Source organism: Lissotriton vulgaris, chromosome 8 (genome assembly GCF_964263255.1).
Source record: "Lissotriton vulgaris chromosome 8, aLisVul1.2, whole genome shotgun sequence".
Classification (NCBI taxonomy): domain Eukaryota; kingdom Metazoa; phylum Chordata; class Amphibia; order Caudata; family Salamandridae; genus Lissotriton; species Lissotriton vulgaris.
Genome location: NC_141696.1, coordinates 506403662 through 506415682, shown reverse-complemented (window position 1 = coordinate 506415682; position 12021 = coordinate 506403662). Strand labels below are relative to the sequence as shown.

Below are 12021 nucleotides of genomic sequence, written 5' to 3'. Positions count from 1 at the left end.
TTTTTAAGGGCAGGCAGTGGTTTCTGGGACCAGGGACCACTGCCTGCTCTTAAAAAATATTTCACAACATACTCACATAGGGGAAGAGGTCCCCTGGAGACCCCTTCCCCATTGCGAGTGGTTTACCTCCTACTTGAAGTAGGTGGTAAACTGTGAGTGTTTTGCGGCTGCAAATGCGGTCGTAAAACACTAATACATAGCAAGTTGACTCGCAAATGCTACTTTGTGAGTCAGGGACTCGCAAAATAGCATTTGTACATGCTAATACCGATTTCTGCAGCCGCAAACAGGAGGTTCTCCCGTTTGCTGCTGCAAAAAAGGGTTGTACATCTGTCCCTAAGTGGCATATTTAACAAATATTCACGCAACACAATGCGGCAAGCCACCTTGCTATGCTGTGATGCGTGAAAGTAAGAGGGCAGGAATGTGCCATATTTCACATTATGCAACACATTCCTGCTCTCTGGCTGCACTGGCACACAATCTGCTGCCTAGTACCATGCAGTGCATGGGTGCCTGCATTGTAGGCATCTTCCTCTTTCTAAGTGTGTTGTACAATCAAGCACACTTAGAAAGAAGAAACAACAAGGAGAAATAAAGATTTTTTTCCTCGTTTTGACTCTGGTGGGGAGGTGCATAGTTCTGACGAATTCCCCGGTTTAGCAGTATTGGGAATGTGTCAGATGCATGCATGGAGGCGTGGGAACACCCACGCTCCACTCATGGAGCACCTGTCTGCTGCATAGTAAAGCAAGATAGAGATTTGCACTGCCGTGTGTTACACTAGATTTTTCTAGCCATGTGATAAGAGTTAACTTTTCCATACTCAGAAAGTCTCATAGTCGGTGAAGTCATGTGCTCCAGGACTCCATCTGTGCCTCATAGAGAGAGTATTGCCTGTAGTCCCACCCCTAGGGCCATCACCATTTGAAGTCCTATTTGTTTTTGTTGATTTCACCGGATTGGGCAGACCTAGGAAGATGAACAAAGGGAGATATGGTATTTGTGTGTCATAAATTTGGTCCATATCATTTAGGACAGGTGTCCAATAACAGGACTGCTTTGGGCAGTTCCAAAGCAAAAACAATAAAGTGCCTGCACCTCTGCAGTCGCTCCAAAATTATTTGCTGCGTTTAGGGAACCATTTCTGTATTCTGGTGTGTGACCAGTACCAATATGACAGATGAAACAAGTCAAAGAAAATCTGTAGAATTTAGGGTACAATGTTATTTAATCAGGGAGTACTCAACCTCATCATTGGTATACATTACATGAGAAATATCTATTGATATTCATTAGTGCCCGGAGGGAAGAGAGGAAAAAAAGGGGTAATGTGGTAAGAAGTGATGTAGGATAGGGAGCTTGGTGCAGGTCAAAAATACATTATTTACAAATGATTGAATTACATGGCTTCCCACGGTAGCCAAACATAGGTATCATACATGATCATAAAGTTTTTCAAACACCCAGACTTCTAACGTAAGCTGTATTATTCTTGCTAGGGTTGGAAGCTGGAGGGGGGGTAGTTGTCTATGTTTCGACCCTGATAGGTGAGGGTAATTATTCCATTACAAACGGATCTTCTTCAGGACGGGAAAAGACGGGTGGTCAGAGTTCCTAGAGGGTGGTATAAAAACAGTAGTTATTGAGGGTCCTAAAGGGATCCCATGAATATAGTACATAGAGGATCATGTCATGTTGGCTGAGTCAGTTCAAAACAAAACAACTGTAAAAATAATTGTAAAAATAATTATAAAAATAGCCAGTGTGGACTAAATACAGTAACGTTAGATGCTTAAAAAACTTTCAAATAAGCACAGTGAAACCATCGCCAAATTGCAGAAAAATGATCGTAAATACAGTGGCCCCCCGGTAGTGGACATTGACTTTCACACGGAGGCACTTACTATACACATGAGGCGTGCCTTCATTTTAGCATTACTGATGTTATCTTTAAGTGAACACACTGGCTATTTTTAGAATTATTCTTACAATTACTTTTACAGTTGTTTTGTTTTGAACTGACTAAGAAAGCCATGGCATTACCAGTTGTGGGTGCTAGCCACTGCCTGGACCATGAAGTACCAAAGTTTCTTGGAGGAATCCTGGCCCCATTTCACCAAATAGCGGAGATGCAATGCCTGGAAGTATTGAGTAATGTTAGGCACTCCCAATCCACCTCCCCTGTGATTCGTAAACACAGGATGTGGCTCATGTGAGGCCTTTTCCCAGCCCACACAGACCTGGTGATGTCAGGTTGCAATGTTTTAATAGTGTTATGAGGATGGGTCAGTGAGAGCATTTGTAACATGAATAGCACCCTGGCCAGTACAGTCATCTTTAAGGCTGCTATGTGACCCATCCAGGAAATCCTGTGTCTATGCCAGTTAAATAGGTTTGCTTTGGTTTGACAGAGGAGTCTGCAATAGTTGATCTCCTCTGTACTGTGTGCTATGCGGGTAGACCTAAATATGGAACAAAAGTCTCTACCCAAGCCACTGGGTACTGATCTCTGAGTTGTTCTTGATGGTTGTGGGATAACGTTAAATTAAGTATATTTGAGATTTGAATGATAATCTTAAATCCAGAGACTTGCCCAAAACCCCGCAGCTCAGACATGAGAACAGTGATATGAGCGGCTCTGTCAGGACCCCTATCCCGCCATTTGCGTATAGACTAATTGTGTGGGTATCATCGCCAAACCACACCCATATGTATTTGTTTTGGCTGTAATGCATTTCACCAAGGTTCCAACAATATTGCAAAAAGGAGTGGCAAGAGGGCATCCCCTCTAGTCCCGCTCTGTATAGGGAAGGAGCCGGAGGACACCCCATTGACCCGTACATGGCTCTGGGAGAGTTGTAGCCACTCCCAGAACCATTGGTGGAACCTACTTCTGTATCCAAAGTGTTTCACAGTGTGTGACAGATATGCCCAATGAACTCTATTAAATGCTTTTTCAGCATCAATAGCAAATAGTAGTGGTTGCTTTTGGGACCCCGCAGCCTCATCTATAATACGTAATATGAGTTTGTTGTTGTACCTGCAGTTTCTGTTTGGGAAAAAGCTTGCTTGCTCCGGGTCTAACAGGTGGGACATGTAGGGTTGCAGTCTCACTACTAAAATGCAGGTGAAAAGCTTGGTATCAACATTTATCATGAAGGAGGGCCTATCCGAGCTGCAAAGTTTCTTATTCCGCCATGGTTTGAGGAGGACCAGAATAGAGGGCCTCCAGCACTGATTTTTTCAGGGGCCCGCTGTCCACAAATGAGTTAAAAAGTATTGAGATGAGTGGGGCTGGAGTTTCGCAGAAGGGTTTATAAAAAAAAAGTTGTGTGAATTGTTCAGGCCTTGGGGATTTGAGAGATTTCAGCTTGGCTATGGCTGAGATCACCTCAGCTAGGGTGATAGATTTCACGAGGTTTTCGGCCTGGAGCAGTTTAAGTTTAGCCACCTCTGCTCCTGCTACATATGATAGGATATGCTCATGTTCTCATCTAGATCTTGGGATGTGTAGAGGTTGAGATAGAATTTCTGAGTGTCTCCCATCACCTGCTCGCCCTGCTCATCTAGGACGGTATGTAGTCTATCTTTGTTCAATTTAGAGCATAATCAGTGAGCTAACAGTTTCCTGTAGTTGTTGCTCCCTGTGTAGCATTTATGCTTGAGGGGCAATGGGGGTTATTCTGCCCTGTCTAGGTCCAAGTGCTTATGTTTAGCCTTGGCTGAATCTAGTCTGCACCACACCCTAGTGCTCCTGTGCACTCGTGTGTGACCTCCAATTCCTTTTAGGTCTCTTCCAGTTTCCGTGTTTTTTACCATCTAATGCGTTATCAGTATTTGAGATGGTGATAAGCTCCCCCCTAATTACAGCTTTCAGTGTCTCCCATAGTGTGTCTAACCATGTGTCATCTGTATCTTTGGCGTGTAACCAGTTGCCGAGAACAGTGTTAGCCACCTTGATATACTCCCTTTGTTGCATAATACTATCCTGCAGTTTCCAGCTCCCTGACGCCCTCCTCTCCATCGATACTCTAAGCAACACAGAGTGTAGAGCATGGATAGACAAGTACATAGGCACTTTATCCACACTCTGCAATGGCGCCTGTGTTGCAGGTGTGTCTAGGTAATAGAAGGTGTGATCCTGCGTAGAGGCTGGTGAAGGCGCAATAGGGTCAAGAAAAGAATGGCGGTAGTGTTCCCCTAACAAAAGGGAAAATGTCCGCACATAGAATAATATCTTCCACAAAAATAATTTTAAACGTGTAGTACACGGAATAGCAATTGTAATGTATAACAAAATGGGTGCTATTGTGGCCTGACGCACACTCACCACCAGGAGTGTCAAAAGGCACAAAGAGCCTAAAATACAAGAGAAAATGAGAACAAGTCGTGCAATGCAGTCCTGCATGCTAGCAGTGCATACCCATCATCCCAAATAGGGTCTATACCTTATGGGCAAATAACTATACTGAGGCGCAATTGTAGCACGGAAGAACATTTTACCCTTGAGATGGAGAGCTTGAAAGAGAGATTTCTCACTAGAGGGTATGACAGTGGTTTGCTAGATAAAGCACATACCAAAATACGGAAAGTGACTAGAAAATCCACTTTGAAAAGGAAATGTATGGGTCCTAAGAAACAAAACAATGAAAAACTGGCATTTATAAAACAATATAATGCTAATAGCTCACAGATTTTTGGCACCCTACAAAAACAGTGGCATCTCCTTAAACTTGACCAAGATCTAGAGAAATACGTTGGTAAAAGACCACGTATTATCTATAAAAAGGGTAGAACCCTTCGAAACATGCTCAGTCCGTCCATTGTCAAAAACCCTCCGTTACAAAATACCCAGATATGGCTGCCACCCAAACCATGCGGTTTTTACAAATGTACACAATGTAACATGTGTCAATTCGCGGTAGACAAGAAAAAGTTGTTTTGCTATAACAACAAGCAAGCATATCATATCAATCAATTCATCAATTGTAACTCAAAACTGGTGGTATACTGCATTATTTGCCAATGTGGATTATTATATGTCGGAGGTACGATACGTCCTCTCAAAGAAAGACTGCAAGAACATGTAAGAGCTATCCGCAACAATAATGCAAGATATCCACTGCCTAATCATTACAATAGGGAACATCCAGACATGGAAATGCTGAAGATACAGTTTCATGGAATAGATATGATTAAACCTAATTCCAGAGGAGGTGATTATGTGTTGGCATTGCGTAAATTGGAGACCAAGTGGTTGATCAAACTTAGAGCAGTGGACTTGGGACTTAACACGGACAGGGAGTTACGTGTATTCCTTAAGGACTGATGCAAACTTGATGCGGGGGTGTGGTCTCAAGCTCAATAGAAAGAGCGTCCATAACTTAGTACATTATATGTAAGATATTGAGCTTAGGGTCAGGGCATGATAAATGAAAAATAGAGCAGCGTGCCATACATATTAATGTTCTGAGAGTGGAAACGATGATGTGTGAAAACAAGGGTTCATCTGTAAACAAATTACTAATGGTGACCTAAGAAGTGGATCGCTTTTTTTACAGGCTATGCTGACAAATACAGCATATAGCATAATTTTGTACATATATTTAGGAGATTGACTTGTGATTATTGTGATAATAGCAACTACCATGCTGTGAGACATACCATCTTTTCTCCTAATAGTGTTCACTGGGTCTCCTACTTAGGGTTCCAGCTATATTACCTTCTACATCTTTATTTGTATGCTTATTAACATATGGTTATGACTTAAGAGAATGTATTTGTTCCCTACCGTTGTTTGCGGGGCAGGCTTTACATTATGGCTGTTTCAAGTCCTATACATAGGTAATGTGGGTCATTTGCTATAATTATATATTATAAGCAATGTATTTTGATTGGGCAAAGACTAGAAAGCTATATGGTTGGCATTCAAATATATTGCCGTCTTTGGTATATCTTGGTTAATACGAATGTAGGGGATTTTGCTGCAACCTACTCTGCATTTTATATGTCTATTATCATCAGTTTACTACTCACTATAATCGAAAGTATATATTTACGGTTGTATTTGATGATTGGGAAGCTTGATGTTATTAACCTACTATTTAACCCCTTCGATGCTCATGACGAGCTCAGCTCATCATGAGGCACGGTTGAGCTGTGCTGATGACGAGCTGAGCTCGTCATGAACACACCAATAATCATTGACCCTCAGCACAGGAGGGGAATACCATCAGCAGCGATGGTGTTAATACTCCATTTATACATAGATTTCCTTGTATACTATTTAATACTTTCGAGTGTAATAATGATTAACAGAGACAATGATACAATGTTCCCCTCGTTTGCCTTACGTTTCTTCTTAAGAACCTCAGCATTAATACACTTTGCCGACGGAGGTGCTTTATATAAGGGTGATCTGTTTACATTACAAGATGGCGGTTACGGATATTCCTTCGCTCCATTAGAATATCACAGCGCCTGAGAGGACGGATACCACGTGCTTAGAAGGCGGGACTCGGGGTTAATTAAATATGTTTCGGGAGATTGAACCAGTTGTTTGCTAACAAGACCGGAGGTTGATCGACTTTTTGACTCCGTGGAGGTGAGCAGATAGCGTAATGGCGTTTCTATGCTTGATGTACTAGGTATGGATATACTAACTATGATGTAGGGTAACTGTTGACATGCAGCGCAATATCACTACTGCGGTCATGCGCTTTGTGTTATGTTACGATGAGAGGAGGACATGTACACCCGGGTTTGTTTTTACGTATGTTTCTTCGTATTTGGTTTTGACGGTTTTATAGACTTCCCAAGCTATGTGGCAGAGTGATTGGTGACATGCAGTTTTAGACCAGTACTGCGGTCACACTTTTTTATAATGCTACGAGGAGAGGAAGAATAACTTTAACTGGGATTGTATATACTTATGCTTCCTTGTTACTCTGTTTCCATTGTTCCACAGGCTTACCAAGGACTCCTATTTCGTATGCGCTACTATTAAGAGGGACCCCTACCCAGCAGAAAACTTATTATACATAAAGTGAGTCTATTAATAACTTTTTTGGTGTCTAAATGGACTTTGTGCTATGAGGAATTATTTATATAAGTAATATTTTAAAGCTTACACTTTCACTTATAGAATGGGTGCACTATTGCCTACAATGTGCTGTGGATAGGTGTCCCTATTATAGGACAAATGCATATTTAACCTTGGTAAGTGTAATAGGTATATGCATTTATATTGTTAATGTTGACCTGGTGATGTACCTACATGTTTTATCTTACCTCTAGAGTATTCCATGATGAGGCCAGAATAGGGCTTATCTTCTAGGAAATGTGTCACCGCATATTATGGAATATTTTGTGATATGCAACTACCGGCTTATTTTCATATTATCGCGCCAACAGAGCTGTTGTTCATCATTGTCTTTTGCCACAACGCTTTACCTGTTGATTGTTACTTAGATTCTTTTGATTATTTTTGAATGAAGTCTTTATGCCCTCTTATAGTTGGTAGGGCAGAATTGTAAATATTTTTTAATTATTATGGTTTGTACGTTTACTTGGGGAGTGTTTATTGTATTTATAAATTGTTGTTCTATTCTCAGACTTTATGGACCTGCCAATCGCGACTTGTAATCAATATTAGAAGATTCTCTTCACATCTTTATTCGTGAGGAGAGGTGAGTGTAGTGCCTTGGAAAGGACTTACTGCCAGATTCATCAAAGACCCGTTTTGAGAGTCTGTAATAGCGATTCCTTTTCATAAGGAATCGCTATTACAGACTCGCAAAACGCGATTCATGTAGGAACCGCAAAATAAATTGCGATTCCTACACATTCCTTATTTGCGATTAGCAAATTGCTAATCGCAAATAAGGATGCGATTTCAAGGGTGCTAGGGGTGTCCAAAGGACACCCTGTAGCACCCCTGAAAGGTAATCTACATTGGTGTTGCGCACACACATGTCCAAAGGACATATGTGTGTATAACATGCAACTTAGAAAATTGCATTTAAAAGCATTTTTCTAAGTTTTTGCTATTTACCACGAGGTTTGATCTCGCGGTAAATAGCGGCCCGAAATTGCGATTTCGTAATTTAAAAATGGTTAATGAATTGCATTTAAGGAATCTCAAATAGAGATTCCTTAAATGTAATTCCTCGCAAATTAGCGATTTCGCTATTACCGATTTTTGCATTTGGGATGATGAATCACAAATGCAAAAATTGCGCTCGCAAAGGGCCAGATTCTCAGAATCTGGCCCTTTGCGAGCGCAATTGAGCTTCATGAATCTGGCCGCTATGGTCTTTGTGTCATAACTAAATACAACTCATTGTGGCCAATAAGTGGTCAGTGCTTTGGACCGTTTTTGGATACAAATAATAGGGATTTATTTTGACCTACTCCATCCTCTAACACAATATGTGAAGGTGACTTGGTTGTGATATATATATATTTTTTGCTATTTCCATATAGGACGGAATAAAGCATATCATTTGCCTATATCACCATTGAGGACCTCACAAGGGTGTACATATCTTTGGATCACTACAACCGGGGACAGTACTTCTTCTTACATACCTTTATTCCTTGGTAGGTCTCATTTATATATATATTGCCCTACGCCCCCCCTCTTTTTCTTTTTCTTTACTGTTTTACTTTTCCCCCCGTGTCTCTTAGTATAAATAAGCACTGTCATGCCTATACATAATAGGATGGTACTTCTCCCAGTAGCAGTTTGTTCTAACTTTACTATGTTTTGTTTTTATCATGTATAGACATGACTTAGGTATTAGTGGTATAGGAGTTGCTATGGGCATGTACTATTGGGAACAGCTTCAACATTAAGAGCATGTATAGCATTACGAATTCTCCAATACTGTGCGGTTTTCTTTTCTATAGATACCTAGGTGTTTATGATTATTAATTGTTGCTTTGGTGTGTGGTTTTTCCTCTAAAATGTTTATATAATGTATGGTATTTCCTTTTTAAAAAATAGTGTATATATGATAGGATGAATTTAATAGGTTTTATATAATATCTTTATTGTGTGTTTTGTTTAAATTGCTTCCAGCCTTGAAAAAGTCTCTGTGAGACGAAACACTTGTCGGCGGTGTGAGCTGTGAAGTTGTTATATGAATATGGATTTACAATAAAAAGAGTTGGAAGAATACGATTTGGCTTGGATCTTTGAACTTGGAGTAGTGGGAAAACTTAAATGGACAATATAGACCTATGAGCTTTGTGCTTTTTGGAGAATCTATGGACACTGCATACTTACTTTCATGGATATACGCATGATATACTCATTGGTTTTTGACAGATCCAAATACATATCTAGGATTTCCTAGAATACATATACTGACTCAACAGTTGGTGGAGTGCTGTGTGACTTGTTCTCATTTTCTAAGGCACAATAGGGTCTCAAGGCTACATTACCGCAACCAGGCAAGACCCCCCTGCGGAGACGACTCCAGTTAGGCCAAATCGCTGTCCAGACCTATGTAGGTCATTATCCATGACCAGATTGGGATCGCCTCCCATAAAAACTGCCGATTTAGGGATCCAAGGGGTCCCCGGTGAGGCACCAGTAGGAAAACGTTCCTGGTGGAAGTTCTTATAGTACACCATAGCTATGTTAAAGTGGAATGAAACCAGGCTAACTTGGTAGGTAAAACAACTACCCTTAATTTGAGCTATTTTGCTCAGTACCTCCCCATGAAAGTTCTGAGAGAACAAAATGGCCGCTCTGTCTATGTTCATCCCTGGGTAAGAAATTGGTTCCCTGGAGAAGACAGGCATTGCCACCCATCTGCTCAAGGAGAGAGAGCACTGCTGACCTTTTGGTAGGGTGATTTAGGCCTCTCTGGTGGAGGCTAATTGCTTGGACGCCTTTCATTCAGGGTTAGGAAGTGATATTGAATCTGTCCGGGGTCTGGGAAATACTTGTTGGATTGGGCCTGGTTGGCTTGGGTGTGAGTATATTAATGTCAATGGAGGTAATATATGTGTGGGGCTATGCACGAATGAGTGATGAGTGCATCCCTTAACTATAACTAGAACATTAACATCAACCAAGAAGTCTGAAACAAGTCCCTTTATTATATGGAAGCATTGTAATTGTCTGGCACAAAATTCCTAAGCCAGGTGACAGGCAACAGTCATCTAGGTGGTGTAGGCACTTCATCTGTCCCACCTCCTCCCCTGCCTTGTCTTACTGGGGCCAGGTGCATTTTCTGATGTTCTCTTGGCTGCTTGCATTTTAATCTACCTGGCGCAAGGGCCAATGTAATCCAGTCTTGTCTGACAACTAGTCCAGGGCCACCGCCTCTCCTGCAGGAACCTCTTGTGGTCTGGCCACAGTCCTTTCTTGCATTTTATCCCTTGTGCCATTGGTTTTTACGTTTGTTGGATACCTGCCCTGATTTCGATGGGTCTCAATGTGAGCCCTCTTCATGGAGGACCAGGACCTAAGCAGCCTCAGAAAAGGATTTCAGTTGATGCAGGAGGGTCCTCCCAGCAGAAGATGATCCAGAAGGGGTGGCCAAAGCTGTAAGTGGTCTCCGTGCCCCGTTAAAAAGAAGTTATTGGTCTAAAGTTGCTCTGCCGCTGTAAAGTGATGAAGGAGAGGTCCTGGAAACACATCATTTTATGACCTCGGAGAGTAAGTAAATATGCTTTTTTAATTATCTCATCCATCAGCTGGAAGTGGTAGATACAAGCTAAAGTGGCTGGCGGGCATGCAGCATCAGTAGCTGGGCAGAACACTGGTGGACTTTATTCGGCTTTATATTCACCATATCCTCTTGGGCCAATACATGTTAGAATAGAGCTGACTCATATTTGGATGTGTTGGACCCCTCCGTGACTGTTGGGATTGCTCTGATTTGAATATTTCTGCAGTTTGAGCAATTCTTCAGATCCTCCATGTGTAGCTGTAGTTCAATGTTTCGCTCATGTAGAAAGAGGCCCACTTGTTTAAGCTGTTCCAATTCCTCGCGTGCTCTTTCTCATTGTCCTCAATGGTAGGTACCTTATCTCCCAGGGTTCCCAGGTCCTGCTGCACTCCCTTTAGTTGTTGCATGCAGTCTCTTTTTACTGTTTGCAGGTTCACTAATAAGGAGTTAAATAGGGATTCCTTTAATGTTCTTGTAAACTGGTGAGCCCTCTACCTGTTGGGCCTGCAGTGGTGAAGTCAGACCCGCTTTGGTGAAGGGAGGAGTGGAACTGGTGAGCATGTACCTGAGGTTGTGGCCCTTCTTGCCCTTGGATGATGACATGACTAGCAGGGTACACTCTCTGTCAGCTGCTCAGGAGGGTCCAATATTCCCTCTACTTGAGGGGGGGTTGTGCACAGAAGCATGGCTGCTTCTAGCACAGTGGACAAAGGCAGATGGATTAAAGTTTGACGCCGGAAATTGCCAGTGGCTGAGATTGTCTGAAGCATACTGCCCACCACTTTTTTGTTTTTCTAACATTTACATGCAGGTATCATTCTATTCACCATCATGTGGAGGGCACCCATTTATAACTGAGAATGTCTACATAAGATAACATCAGGCAGGTGGAGTCTTTGCAGAATGAGGACCAATGAACCTTTCAGATGTGAACAATAATTCCTGTCATGAAGACTAAAGACTTGCATTGATCCCTGTTACATGAGTTGTACTTCTGTGCTTTTCCAGCCTCCCGTCCCCCGTTTACAAAACCCATACATTTCACGCTAAACTCAACACAAAATGTGATTATCAAACTTCTGTGATGATTTAGGCAAGTAAATCTGTTGTGTTTTAGAACTGACTTTGATGTGTGGTTAGGCGTTGGTCCTCCCCAGATTACCTAAACCAGACACAGATGGATCCATCTTAACACAAAAATAAATGGAGACCGGGATCTATTTAGGAAAAGAGGAGGTCCAGTACCTGTGCTCCCAAAGTACAACGTGGTACACACTGGGGGGTAGCGGTTCCTAAGGTCTCAAGAGAGTGACAATCAAACTCTGGTTGGTAG

The 12021-nt window shown here is 41.8% G+C and overlaps 1 long non-coding RNA gene across 1 annotated transcript; it reads left to right on the top strand.

Moving 5' to 3' along the window:
* Window positions 1-6519: 6519 nt before the first annotated feature.
* On the top strand, window positions 6520-11668 carry LOC147697237 (uncharacterized). Its single transcript, XR_015299145.1, has 4 exons — window positions 6520-6607; window positions 6971-7048; window positions 8488-8604; window positions 9086-11668. It is a non-coding gene; the product is annotated as an uncharacterized LOC147697237 (long non-coding RNA).
* Window positions 11669-12021: the final 353 nt, after the last annotated feature.